Here is a 14,707-nt window from a genome sequence, read left to right as displayed (position 1 = left end):
CGAGCTTCCTTCCCCTCCTGCTCAACCACGAGAGTGGGCCGGTGATCGATGATCACACGGGCTCTCACTTCTTGGAACCCGGCAGCGGGAGCTCTGGCACAATCCCTGTTCAGCTTCCTTCTAGTCCAGCGGTGTTTTGGTCCCATGAGCTTCTCTAATGATAAATGGCACCATTATGTAAAAATCAGTTTATCCATCCACTTTGTTCTATTGCCAGCACTCAGGGCTAGGGTGGTGGCTTTGCTTAAAACATAAGAGAAGAAAGCACAGGTTCTGGCCCTGGCCCTGGGCATGGCTGTGGCATTCATGGTTGTAAATTGAGTGAAGTAGTGGAGTTAAAATATTCAATACCTTTTAAAATTCTACTTCAAGGTGACCAGAACTCTGGTTTCTGTCTAAAACCTCTACCATGATAGTACAATCTATGGTTCCAAAACTCTAGGTCAACGTTTCTAAAGTTTCTAAATGTTTCTAAAAATATTCTGGAAAAATATGTTTTCTTATTGCACACCATTCCTTGTATTTTCCAGAGCGTCGTTCTTCACTAATACGTCAACCTTAAATATTGTATGTAACTTTAAGACCTAACCCAACCACAGAATTATAGGGGATAAGATATGCAGCATTTCTACAGACATCAAAATGTAGGACAAATTCCATTTCAAAACAGCATTTTAAGATTGATTTTTTAATTCTTTGTCGTATTTTCAAAACTATTTATGAGGCAAAGATCAAGAAATTCTCATTTCTTATGGAATTTGACACTTTATCCAAAGTCTTTTCTATAGTATTATCACATATTTTCTGACTTACCATTTTTTAATACTACTCATACACCAACCAACTAAATAAGATATGGGTGACTTTTATTTAAGGCTATTATTTTCCCAGCTGCACTTCTTGAGTATGAGATTTATGATGCGATTATACATTGTTAAGTCTCACCTGCACCTGCACCCAAAAGCACATTGTAGAATATTTAGACAGCTATATAAACTGTTTCTCCAAGGTCAAGTATCCTCATGGCCAGTTCTACAACGGAACAGTTCAGTGGAAGAAAAGTATTATCCAGAGAGCTTAAGTTAAAGGGTTATTCACTCTCTCAGGCTTAGTGGCCTATTTGTGGAGATGAAATAAATTCTTCACCAAAAATATTTGATTACTGGGCTTATGAATGTGTGTATATATTCAACATGAAACCGTGCATACAGTTTATATTTTCCATCTCTGATGGCCAATTTAAATGCTTCTAAATAATTCTTTGAAATATATATGTAAATTTGATATTAAAATTCATTCACACATGCTAATATCAAATCTTTATGAAAGTTATCATTTATCCAACATATTTGCATATCTAGTCTGAACCAGTGCAATATTATTAGCCCTTGAAATCCACCTATAAAAAAATAATAACATCATCCCTAGAAACTTATATTCAGTGAGTAGAGATTATCAATAAGCAATAAACATGGTCAATAAATTAAAGAATTAAATAAATAAAGTAGACTTGAATGAGAGCTATAAAACTAAATCAAGTTAAGGGTGTTAAGAATACTGAAGGGCATGGGAATGTTGTCATTTGAATAAGCTGGTGAAGGAAGTTCTCAATGGGAACAGGACATTTGCAGACCCTTGAAGGTGAGAGAGTCAGCCACATGAAGAAAGATTAGTCTGGGCAGAGGAAAAAGCAAATGCAAACCCCTAACATTAGAGTGCTCCGGAGTGTGCCAGGAACGAAAAGAAAGAAACGGGCTGGAGAGAAGTAAGCAAAGGGAAAAGACAAGGAAATGACAGGCGATAGGGGTTCGGAGAATACAGCGCCTCGCCTCGTGGGCTGTTACAAGGTTGTTGGGTTTTACCTGGAGGAAACGGGGAGCGATTGAAAGGATTGAGCAGTGAGTTCCATAGATGACTTATTACAGAGAGGACCACTTGGTCATGAGACTAGACAAGGGTGGAGGCGAAGGTAAAAGCAGGGAGATGGGGAAGGTTGGGCTGGAATCCGTATGGTGATGACGGCTCAGTGGTGACAGCAGAGGAGACTGTGAGCAGTGGGTTACAGTGAATTCCTCGACGGGGAGGCTGAGCCTGTGGGTACAGATGACAATCACAGGGTCAGTGCGGTTTACCTGGTTGCTTCAGTTTTCTCAGCTACCTAAGATCATCAGCTGGGAGTGAGCATAGGGGAGGAGGTACTGGGAGTTTCTAGAGAAAGGAGAAGAATTAGTCATCAAAGACAGTAAGAGATTGAAAGGATAGGGGAACACTGAAATAATTTCCTGAGAATACTGAGGGACCACTGTGAATTTCATGGCCATCTATATGAAATAAAACAAGTTCATCAGGGTGTGTATTTCTCCACAAGATTAAGCTACAAAGGCTGGTGGAGAGGGGGCAGAAAATTGGGTTCAGCCAGGTGGTGGTTTGGCCAAGTGTGTAACACAAAGGGAAAAAGTTATGAAGAAGTCAAATGTGCAAGGGACTAATTTTAATGAATTTTAATTCATGGAATTTAAGGTTGCTAAGGAGAACAAGAACCTATCCCATGAATGAAGACTACTGACACAGTGATAATATACCTGGCGCATGTGCAGGGTGTGAAAGGAGTTCCATCTACCATGAACCCAGAGAATGTGAAATGGAGAATCCCACGCATGTGCTCCCAGAAGCCTGACACTTAAGAACTGAGAGGCTGATTTCTTATAAATGCCTATTTACAGAAGACCGAGACCTATCTCCTGACCATGGGACACCCACCGAGAATCTGGCCCCATCCTCAAGCCAGTAATAAACCTACTGCTTAGTCTCTGGCCGGACTTCCCCCTCTTTGTGCCCCTTGCCCATAAACACCATTCGCCTCGGTGAGTCTGCCTGTGGTTTGTCACAGCAGGAGTGTCCCCATGCAGTTCCTCTGCCCCCATTCCCAAACCATCTCAATTTCCGGTCATTTGACCTTGCCTCAGTTTACTTTCTTATTTACATTAACAGAGGGTTCCAAGATTTGCAGAAATGAGCTGGAAAATGTAGGAGGTGGTAGTCAGTGCAGGTCGCATGCAACTGGAATAATGGTGAGCTGCCCTTATTGGTAGTGACGAGGCTGAGAATATGCCCATGGCGGGGGGAATGGCTAAAACAGGGTGAACGTCAGGATTACAGGATTGAGGAGAGTTCACTCTGATGACGTGAGATTCAGGCTGTGTTTTTTTGTCAGTGGGTCTGTGTTTTTCTGTTGTGACTTTGTTTTCCTCGAACATGGTGAGAAGGAAGGGAGAACGAGCAAAAAGGGAAAAAGGACTCATGGACATGGACAACGAGTGTGGTGATTGCTGGAGGGAGGATTGTATAAGGGGACTAAAAGGTAATGTAAAAAATACAATTAAAAATTTAAAAAAAGAAAGAAAGGAGTTATAAGGAACAAGGGGATATCGAGCCCTCCACGTGCAGTGCTGGGGAGGGCGTGCTATAAGTCCCAGGCGTGGTTCACTTTGGCGCTGTTGGCAGATGGATGAACCAGGCGAGTAGATTCTCTCAGACTTGGGTTGACAGAGCTGAGATTTACGGAGCAGCTGGACCTGGATGGATCTCTCCTGCCGAGCCCGTTGCTTCTTTCCTTGGAGACCCCTATCAGACTGGCTCCAGTTTCTCCACGAGAAATGCCGATTCATTGTTTGAGAGAGGCTTTCGATCTCTTAAATAGTTAAAAACAAACAAAATGTTATTAAGCCATTATTTTAAACAACGCATTAATTCACTGGCAAATGAATGTCTATTTCATCTGTCAGGCTGGCATTATTAAAACCCAAAAATACGCCTTTGGTTTAATTAATTTCGTTGAATGTCAATGTGCATAAAACACAGTTTTCTCAAGATTCTGATTTAAACTCTTTCAGAACAAATGTGATGGCAATTTAGTGAGGTTCGAATCACCTTCTGTTTGGACAGGGAACAGATGAATGTCTGGAAATCATCATTTACAAAACAGAAGCCATTAAGTAAGGCCCACAGAAACATTAAAGAAGGAATGCAAGTGACATGTCCAATGCCAATTCCTTTTCTTACATGCAGAAGGAAATAACTTGCTTAATGGCTGATGCAAAAGTAAACTGTTTTTGCAGCAGGATTGCAAGTCTTTGAACTGAATTGAGAAGTGAACTCCCAAAATGATCAGTTAGCATTCAGGAGACAGATCTGAGGGTTGCGGGGGGTCGAGCGGCGGGTGTAGGGGGCTGTGAGGGCTTTCTTGCTGAGTCTGGAGGAGGTCAGTCGGGTTGGGGGTCTGTGCGGGATGTGTGCGTGTTGGAGTGAGGGATCTTGCGATTCAGCTGTTCCTCCCCCCAGTCCTTAATTCCTACCCCTCCTTCGAATCCCTCAGTTCTTCCTTCCTTCCTTCCTTTCCTTTTCCTTCTTTCCTTCCTTCCTTCCTTCCTTCTTCCCTCCCTCCCTCCCTCCCCATCTTTCTACAGAAACCAAAATATTCTGGGATCAAGAGAGTCTCTTCCTCCATGAGGAATTAGACTTTTCTAATTTTCACCAATGAACTACTTCTATTTTAGCTCAGTAGTTTCTATAACTCATGGCTGTCATGCTAATCACAGCTCATTCACAGCACTCTGAGTAAAAAAAGTCTTCTCTAGATTATGAATTTTGTTTTAAGACATCCTTTGAGCCAACACATGCACACACACACACAATTCCTTACAGGAAAAAGTAAGTTTTAGAGCAGTTGGGACTAAAGGGTAAATGAAGAATTAATAGCAAAAAACAGAGTGAGAAGGATAAGAAAAGAGAAAATCAAGCACAGTAGCTAATATAGCTTGCTCACAGGTTTATAGTCACATTATTTCATCTTTTTATTATTAAATTGGTGAGAATAAAAGTCCATAAAGAGAAACATAAGACTGAAACTGGGGAGGAAAGAATATAGCACAGCATTTCTCTTTTATAATTTTAATACTTTCTCCATATTATCTTCTATCTGCAACACACAGGACTACCAAGTTCTCCCCTAATTAATTCATTTTTTGGAAAAACATGCAAATTCGTAAAATAGAGTTTTTCTTAGAGTGTTTATTTGTCCTAATTACAATTTAGTTACTCCAATACTGTACCATTCAATGATAGAATTGTTTGCTTCTTACCTAACTCATTGATCTTTTAAATATTTGAAACCAATGTAAGACTATATAACACTTATAAAATAGAAATCCATATTAGCCAGTGCAATAATTTAATATGTTTTTCAGTGGCTTCATTAAGACTTCAACCACCGGAAATTTAAATGAAGAGGGATCATAGTGATGACCTGTTATACTTGAGCCCTTGAACTCAATAAGAAAAGTAACTGATAAATTAATGTATCCTGAGTTGATTTAATTAATGAGTAAGTCAACAGGGTTTATCATGCAGCAGGCATTGTTTTAGAAACATTACTTAATTTAACCTTTGTCACAGCCCTGTTTAAAAGGAGACAAAACTGAGGCACCCAAGGATGAGAAACCTACTCAAGATCAGAAACCCTGTTGGATAGCCCCACCCCAGAGGCCATGACCTTGACCATGGGGCTACTTCCTTGCAATAGGTCTAAAACAGGGTTTCACTGTACAAACAATTTTGTGCAACCGCACCTATAAATATTTGATGGGAATGAGGTTGGGATTTTGTAGTGATGTGTGTCACAGCTTTGATTAGTTTTATAGACAAATCTAGAAAAATAAAATTTATAAGCCTTAATAAAAAAAAGATTTTACTTATCATCAACAGAAAGGCAATATAGTAACCAATTCCACTTTGTGTTTTCTACTCTAGACGGTAGAAGCCTAAACTATTTTGCAGTGTTGTTTTCTCCATTCATTTATTTTAACCCAAAGAATGGTCAGTTTGGGGATTGGCCACCCACATGCAATTTTAACAATTGCAGCAAGTCATTGACCAGAAGAGCTAGGCAGGAAATAGTTGAGAAATCAGTCTCCACCACATAGAAGCCCAGGAAAATATTCCGAAGTCTCCTGCCAGAGGCAGTCATTAAACCTCTGTGTGTTTATTCAAATTGTTTGCTCTGCCTGGGGAAGGAAAGATAAGGTCTTAAGAAAATGCTTTTACTATAATCTGACTTAGAGTGGATAAACTGGTATGAGATACACAATATGAAGTAAGACAAAAAATATTAAAAACATGAGAGAGTTTAAAGAGCCTGGATAAGACTGGAAGCTATTTTAAGGTGAGAAATGGTAGGAAAACAATTGGTAGGAGAGAGAAGAATTTGTTCTAGTGACAAGATCAGCATGGCAGTCCTGAAATAGAGACTGCACACTTCAGAATATAAAGAAAACAAAACTCTCATGCTATTCTGTGGGACAACACTGGAAAGAGAGATGAGAATAAAAATGAGAGTTATATTGTATGATATGCTAAGTAACATGTCATAGAGCAGGGTACATGTAACCCACATGTCAGAAACCACTTCACGGCATGAGCCTCTCTCCCCCCACACGAGGAGAGCAGAGAGTTTCTGGGAAAGTGTCACGGAGGACCATGCTCTCGAAGGAGGGCAGTGGGTTTGGAGGGGGAGGTATGGAGCGATGACAGAGACTGCCAGAGCTCCTGGGTGGAAAGAATCTGAGCCCCTGAATTAACACATGCAAACCAGTTACTTCCTAATCAGGAAGAATCACACTGAACTATTTGTTAGGGAGACATAAAATTCTAATATATGGAGACACTAAGGGTTATTAAAGGCTACTTATTTATTACAGAAACTAGTATTTCCTAAACACACACATACACACTCTACCAGGACTGGAAGAATAGAATGAGACCATAAGGACATTTTCACTAAACTGAAACTTCTGTCTACTACCCACTACTCCTTGTCCCAGACGCATCATGGACACGCAGCAACAGTAGGTCAAGACCATAAAGGTCATTAGGAACTTCTGAACTTGATAAAGAAGTGGAAAAATGTCACGGAATGATAAAAATGTTATTTTTATTTTTCACTAAACATTGGCACTTTAACAAGAGAGGAGAATGGATGACATCAAAAATAAATGGGGGCCCAAAAGCAACACTGAAGCCCAGAGTCTTTCTCAGGCCGGGGGATGTCTCAAGCTCTGGGAATAAGTCATTTGTCCAAAGGAAACATTAAGGGGAGAGAGAAGTCATTTGACCAAAGGAGCTTTGCAAACAAAGAGGGAAGAGTCCTAAAAATTTGGGGAGCAAGTGACTCTGGACAACATCAGTGGTGACAGAGGCAGAGGGCTAGTGATGAAGGAGGGTTTGGGTTCCCAACAAGGACACTGTGAGATAAAAACAAACAAAGAAATAAATAAAAAAATTAATACCAAATGGCAGGCATAATAATTACCTCCCAAAGATACCCATATTTTTAATCCCCAGAACCTGTGAATGTGTTATATAATATTACAGCGCAAAAGGGAATAAAGGTTACTAGTTGGATGACTTTAAAATAAAGGGATTACTCGTCAGTCATTATCTGGTGGCCCCAGTGTAACAAGGGTTCTTTAAACGTGGGTGTGGTGGGCAGAAGGGCGGAATCAAAAAGAGGTTTGAACATGCCGCCTTGCTGGCTTTGAAGACGGAGAAAGAAACCAGGATGCATGGAATGCAGGAGCTGCAAAGGGTGAGGAAATGTATTCTCTCCTCCAGACCCCAGGAAAGAACGCAGTTCTGCTGAAAGCTCGAATCTAGCCCAGTGTGACCTGTTTCAAACTTTTAACCTCCAGAGCTATAAGATTATAAATGTGGATTGTTTTAAGCCACTAAATTTGTGGTAATCTGTTACAGCGATAAGAAATTAATAAAACTTTGTGTGTGTGTATCTCCATGCTAATAACAGAGTAAGGATAACAAATAAAATGAATCTGAGATTAGAACACACTTTGGTAAACATAACTCCCCGGATATGATGCAGACCCGGGCAGATGAGACTAGTAACAGAAGTAAGGTGACGGAGGAGAGTTCTGAGCCAAAGCAGCAGACGTGTCCAGAGGTAATTGCACGGTGCTTCATGAAGACCCGCACATGTGTGGACCGAGACGTTAAGTAAGCATAGAAGTGATCTGAAGAGCATCTGAGAACATTTCAAGGAAAAGAAAGGGTACATGCTATTATTATTATCGATAGTATTCTTTCACAATGCCTTGTATTTGCTTAGGCTTTAAGGAAGGTGCATTTCGATGCTTTCCCCACAATCTCACAATGTTGTGAGGTTGCCAAAGACACCAATTAGGAAACCGGGGCTTTGAAAGTCACATTCCAAGGGACAGCGAGGGGACCAGCACGAGTGTCTTTTGTCCAGATCATGTTCCACGGTACGGATTGCAGAGAAAGAAAGTCAGTATCATCACAAGACTGCAAAACCAACAAGTAATAGTGATAAAGGATTTAAACCACTGTAAGATCTTCCAAAAGTCCTAGCTAAAAAATTAAGTGCCAGCATCTCCCTGTCAAAGATTTTTCTGACTCTTCTCAATTTCACCATGCAAATTTTACCCTTCCTTCCTTTCTCCTCCCTACGCCACATATAAACAACCAAAATCGTTTCTATAATATTTACACACAGCTGTTTACACATCTGCCTCTTGTTAAAACCACTGAGAGCAGGGATTATGACTTATTTACCTACTTAAACATCAAGCGCAGGAATTTTCTAAATCTTATTAGGTTCCCACAAAAGCTTACTGAATGTTAGTGAAATCAAATGCCCCTCGGCAGAGACCAAAACTTTAAAAAAAATACAAATCAAAGAACAATTATTAAGGAGAATTATTTTAAAATGGCACCTGTAATTGTATCAACAATAAAAAAACTATCCACAAAATAAAATAAAAATTAAAAATAAAAGGATGTATGTAGAGAAGGCAGTTCAAACAAATATCTTTGAATATGAAGCTGGAGAATTTTATTTTCTATTTTTCTTCAACTTTTCTAGTAAAAAAAGAAAACAGTATTTAACTAAATGGCTTGACGCACACACAAAGCACGCCATAGTTTAAAAGCTTTCACAAGCCACAATGAGATACCACTTTGGAAAAGGTCTGGCTGTTTTTTGTAAAAGTAAACTTATTGTTCCTATGATCCAGTCACTCTACTCCTGATATTTACCCAAAAGAAATGAAAACAGATGTCCACAAAAAGACTCGCAGAAGGGTATTTAGCGGCTTTATTAATAGTAGCCCCAGATTGAAACAGGCCACATGTCTCTCAACAGAAGAGTGGACAAATAAATGGGATGGTCGTCCAAAGGAATGAACCATCGAGGAGGAACAGACGGTGAATACGCAACAACAGGGATGAGTCTCACACCTTCCCGAGTGAAACAAGCCGGAGACGAAGAGAGCATGCAGCACAAGTGCATCTCACACACAGAGCTGCTCACAGAGTGAGAGCTGGACAAACCGATTTACTGAGAAAACTCAAAACCGTGATGAGAAAGTGTGAGAAAAGCTAAAACTTTCAAAAAAGTAACGTTCGGCTAAAAGGCATTGCTGTTTTCTCCTGTTGTGGATAAGTTATACACAGATAATAGTTTGAATATTTACCTGATTAAAAGGTCTCATGTTAAGCCCTGGCTGGCATAGCTCAGTGGATTGAGTGCAGGCTGTGGGACCAAAGCATCACAGGTTCGATTCCCAGTCAAGGCACATGCCTGGGTTACAGGCCACAGCCCCCAGCAACTGCACATTGGTGTTTCTCTCTCTCCCTTTCTCCCTCCCTCCCCTCTCTAAAAATAAATAAATAAAATCTTTAAAAAAAGATCCTTGAACTTGTTTTTTTTTAAAAAGTTCTTATGTTGTTAAATAATTCTTAGCAAAATATAAGAGGGAGAAGAGAGAGAGAGAGAGAGGGAAGGAGAGGGAGAGAGACTGTGTGTGCAGGGGAACGGAAGGGGAGATCCAAAGGACTAAGCCCAAACGGTAATTCTAAACGACCTTTAAGTCAATTAGAGTATTGAAGAGTATTAGAGTATTAGAAGATTAGTTCTTTATTTCTCTATTGAAAACAGTTACAACAATTAAATTTATATAAAATTTGAGTAACATTAATAACATCAACACACATGCTGCATTTCAAAAGCCAATTCCATTCTTTTTGTAAGCTTATTAGGGTTACAACCTTGGGGAGGTCTTTACAACACAATCACAATGGAAATTTAAAAAGAAAAGGACATTTATACCATTTTCAAATACAAGTCAAACTGAATACATCTGTGCAAATGTCACCGGCCCTGTGCTGGCCTGCTATGTGTCCATAGGAACTGGCTTTACGAGGCTCTTCTAGCAGACGTAGCACATCTATGACTGGGGAAATTTCCCAGCTGCTCCACAGGTCACAGTTGCATGTGAAAGTCCCAAATAATTTCTGTCCCAGGTCTCTGCAGTTGCTGAATTTGTGAGGGTCATAGAAGGAAAGTATAGATTTTGCTCAGACATCTCAGCTTTGGAATATATTTTTTTTCATCTCATCCCCTTACTCACAGGTGTGATGCATTCGGAATAGTCCTGATGACTTAAGAACAAAGAAACAAAAGTAAATAAAACCATCCGCAGGACAATACCTGACATGGCACAACCAGAAGTCACCTTCTCAACTTCGACCCTAAATTCTTACTTACTTGGTAACTTCACCTTTTGGGAGACATGGAAAAATTCGACAATGGTAATTATTAGGCAGGTGTATATTTTGGCACAAAGACTTCAATAAGAGATTTGGGGAAGGGGGCAGACACAAGCACCCAAGCTCGTTATATTGTCCCTCCTGCCCTTCACTCCCGCGACCTTGAGGTCCCATCATCTCTCACCTGTGCACCTTGAATACCGTCCTCACTAGTTTAGTCTCCTCCATCCCATCCTCTTTGAATTTCCTCTTCCACTCTGCAGCATCCGCGATTCAAAATATAAATACGTTCATACCTTTCATCTCTCAAAGTCCTCCCAGGGCCCCACCACCTGTCAGAGTAAAGCCAGTCTTCCCTTGCTAGAGTCTCCATGTCCTGACCCTGGCCGTGTACCAGCTTTACCTTTATCCCACCATTTGCACCACTTGCTATCTGAGCGTCATGCCCATCTGCTTATCATGTTTACAGGTGTTCCTTATGGTCATACTGTTTTTTTTTTTATTTAAAATTCAGTTCCCTCTGTTCTCCCATCGCTCGCTCTAATTCTTTGCAGTGAAAGCTGTACCTGCCCTTGGCAGCATTCGATGACTCTCTGGGCTGAGTTGGCTTTGATAAAATGTAGTTGCTTGCTTATGCCGCACTGTTTGTGAGACTCCTTCATGTCCATCTAAGTAGTTTTGATTTGTTCATTCTTAAATCTGTACTCAATCATGAGGATATACTTTGATTTATCCCATTGCTGTTGAATATGATCTCCAGATCTTGACTAATGTGAGTAGTGCCTCTATTAGCATTCTTGTGCTATATTTTGATGAAATATGTATGCGTTTTTGTTGGGTAAGGTATGTCTGGAAAAGTCCAGCCATTGTTAATGAGAATGGTTTGTGTAACATCAATGTAACCTGGCAGCCAAGGATAGTGAACTGGAATGAGCACGTGTGAACAATGAGGACTTCACTGTACTGGTCAGTGGGGGTGGTGGACGCCGTTGAATGAGCACGTGTACTGTGTGGCCATTGAATTCAAAATGACTGGTCCAGTAGAGCAACGAATCTGCATCAGATTTTGTGTTAAGCTTGAGCATCCCTCCACAGAAACTATTTGGATGATTCAGAAGGCCACAGTGATGGGCAAATGGTGACTGGCAGCTTCATCACAACAACATGTGGCCACTCATGAATCACGTCTCTTTTTGGTGAAACATCAAATCACCTGGGTGACTCAGTCCCCTACAGCCCAGATTTAGCACTCTGTGACTTGTGGCTTTTCCCAAAATGAATATTCCCTTTGAAAGGGAAGAGATTTCAGACCATCAGTGAGATTCAGGAAAATATAACGGGGCAGCTGATGGCAATTGAGAGGACTGTGTGAGGTCCCAAGGTGCCTACTTTGAAGGGGACTGAGGCATCCTTGTCCTACGTACATGTTTCTAGTATCTTGCTTCTCCTTCAATCAGTGCCTCCAATTTTCATGCAATGTTGCTGGATACTTTCTGGACAGGCCTCATCTGTCTACACCTGGAACTGCTCAGTTCAGTCATAGGAGATGATGGAACACTAAAAATTCCCACAAGAGTCCTCACCTAATCATCGGGAATTATCCAAGTGGGATTTATGATCAAGAGATACCCACGAGGGACTCATCTAATCACCCGAGCTGCCTTAAAGCCGTTTTTCCAGGAGCAGAAGTGGGAGTCAGAGAGATCTGAAGCACGAGGGACTCTTGCCGCCTTGTTGCCGGTTTGACGATGCCGGGTTCCCCATGCAAAGACTGGGGAGTGTCCCCTAGGCAATGACGGGCCCTCGGCTGACAGCCAGCAAGAGTGCAGGACCCCAGCCCCCAATCTCAACCACCTGAATTTTGCCTGTAACCTGAACGAGCCAGGACGTCGATTTCTCCCCAGATCTTCCAGACGAGGACTCGCTACTCCCAGCACCTCAGTTTCTGCCTCGCCACACCCTGAGCAGATGACCCAGCTGCACTGTGCTGGAGTTCCGACCTGCAAACTGTGCGGTTGTGTTTGAGGCACTAACTCTGTGGGGATGGGTTACACAGCAGAACCCTGGTGCACAGCATGTCCATGTGCTCCTGATAGATGCGGCCAACAGTTTCCAGAGCACGGATTTGTATTCCCACCAGCAGTGAATGAGAGTTTCTGTCACTCTGTACAGTCAACACACGTGGCCTTCAGCCACAGAATATAAAGTACCTGGTAGACTCTTGCCTGATTAAATATCCCTGTAAGTATTAATAATCAATGAAATAAAGGTAAAAGTAAAATGTGACATTCAGTTTCTTATGTAAAAACTGATTTTCCTAAATGATAATACGCACTTCTTAAATTTAGCCAAACACACACACACACACACACACACACACACCCCTACCTGAAATTTTAGCAATCCATCATTCAAGGGCAGTAGTAATGGTTATCTACTATTATCTAATGTGTCTGATAGTGCATTAAATAGTAAGAACATTTGTCTTGTCATAAATCAAATAGCTGTAATAATAGAAAATTTTAAAAAATTCCGTAGCTATTTCATTCAACTTGTTTCACTGTTTTTTGCTGTGTGTGTTGCATTTTTAACACAAAATATCCCCAAAAAGATATTACATAAAATACTTCTAAATTATCAAAGGTGTATTATGTAAAATCTTCAAAGCAACTTTGAAGAGAGAGTGTATTTTTTCTAAACTTAATGTTATTTGGCCATTGGTATTTTCATCTTTTCTTTTGATACTTTTTTTATCCACTGTCTGAAATGCCATTTTCTTAGTCATTCTGACTATATTTATTTGTATAACATTTTATAGCTTATTCTAGGAATTACAAAATACATACTGTATTTTTCGGACTACAAAGCACACTTTTTTACCACATTTTTTGCTTCAAAATTTTTTTCTCTATTTTCCTCCTCTAAAACCTAGGTGCATCTTATGGTGCAGACCCCAGATGCACCTAGGTTTTAGAGGGGGAAAATAGGGGGGAAAATTTGAAGCAAAAAATGTGGTAAAAAAAATGCATCTTATAGTCCGAAAAATATGGTACTTATTTTTTCAGTCTATTTAAAAACCAGTATTTTACTATGTGAATGGAATGTGGAAATGTTACCATCGTAAATTCCCTTCAGTTTCTCTCCTTGTCTTACATACAGCTAACCATCATTCTCACACACACACACACACACGCACACGCTACCTCTGCATACATTAGAACTCCCATCTGAGAATGGTGTACTTTATGCTTTCCATGATCAAACACATTTTACAAAATTCCAGAGCAGAGGAGTGAGGTACTATATACACCTAGGTATTTTCCCGTCGCGTTTCTCTGTATCCCCAGCGTTCCCAAGCTCCTGCTGGCACCGTTTCCCTTCTGCCTGAGGAACTTCCTTGGACAAGTCTTTTAAGGCAGGGCGGCCGCCAACAACTATCCTTATTTGTTCATTTATTTTTCATGTGAGAATGTCTTTGCTCCACCTTCAGTCCTGAAGGACCTTTCCACTGATAGACAATTTGAGTCGACAGTCCCTTTCTTTCAGCTCAGTGAAGAGGAGAACACTGGATGAGTTCTTTTAAAAAAAGATTTCATATTCATTTATTTTTAGAGAGAGGGGAAGGGAGGGAGAAGGAGAGGGAGAGAAACATCGACATGAGAGAGAGAGACATCCATTGCTTGTGTGTTGCCCACCTCCACCTGGGAACTTGGCCTGCAAGTGTCCTGACGGGGAGGGGGGGGAGGGGGGTGGCCCTGGATAGAACCGGAGACCCTTCATTTGCGAGACAATGCCCAACCCATTGAGCCACAATGGTCAGGGTTGGATTTGTTCTTATTGATATTTTTCCTTTAACATAAAAGATGATGTCTGGCATATATTATTGAATAGTCAAGAATTATGTATTTGTGGATAAAAGAATGGATGAGTGAATAAATAAATGAACTGATTTATTGTTAAATTACCTTGGAAATTATATCAGAAACACAGCCATTTCACCAGGACCACATAGTCTCTCAAGTACGTACAATAGCTGGTGTTGGAGTCCAGGAAAATAAAAGGCATTTCT

Source organism: Phyllostomus discolor, chromosome 3, assembly GCF_004126475.2.
Source record: "Phyllostomus discolor isolate MPI-MPIP mPhyDis1 chromosome 3, mPhyDis1.pri.v3, whole genome shotgun sequence".
Taxonomy (NCBI): domain Eukaryota; kingdom Metazoa; phylum Chordata; class Mammalia; order Chiroptera; family Phyllostomidae; genus Phyllostomus; species Phyllostomus discolor.
Note: the sequence above shows the minus strand (reverse complement) of the source record.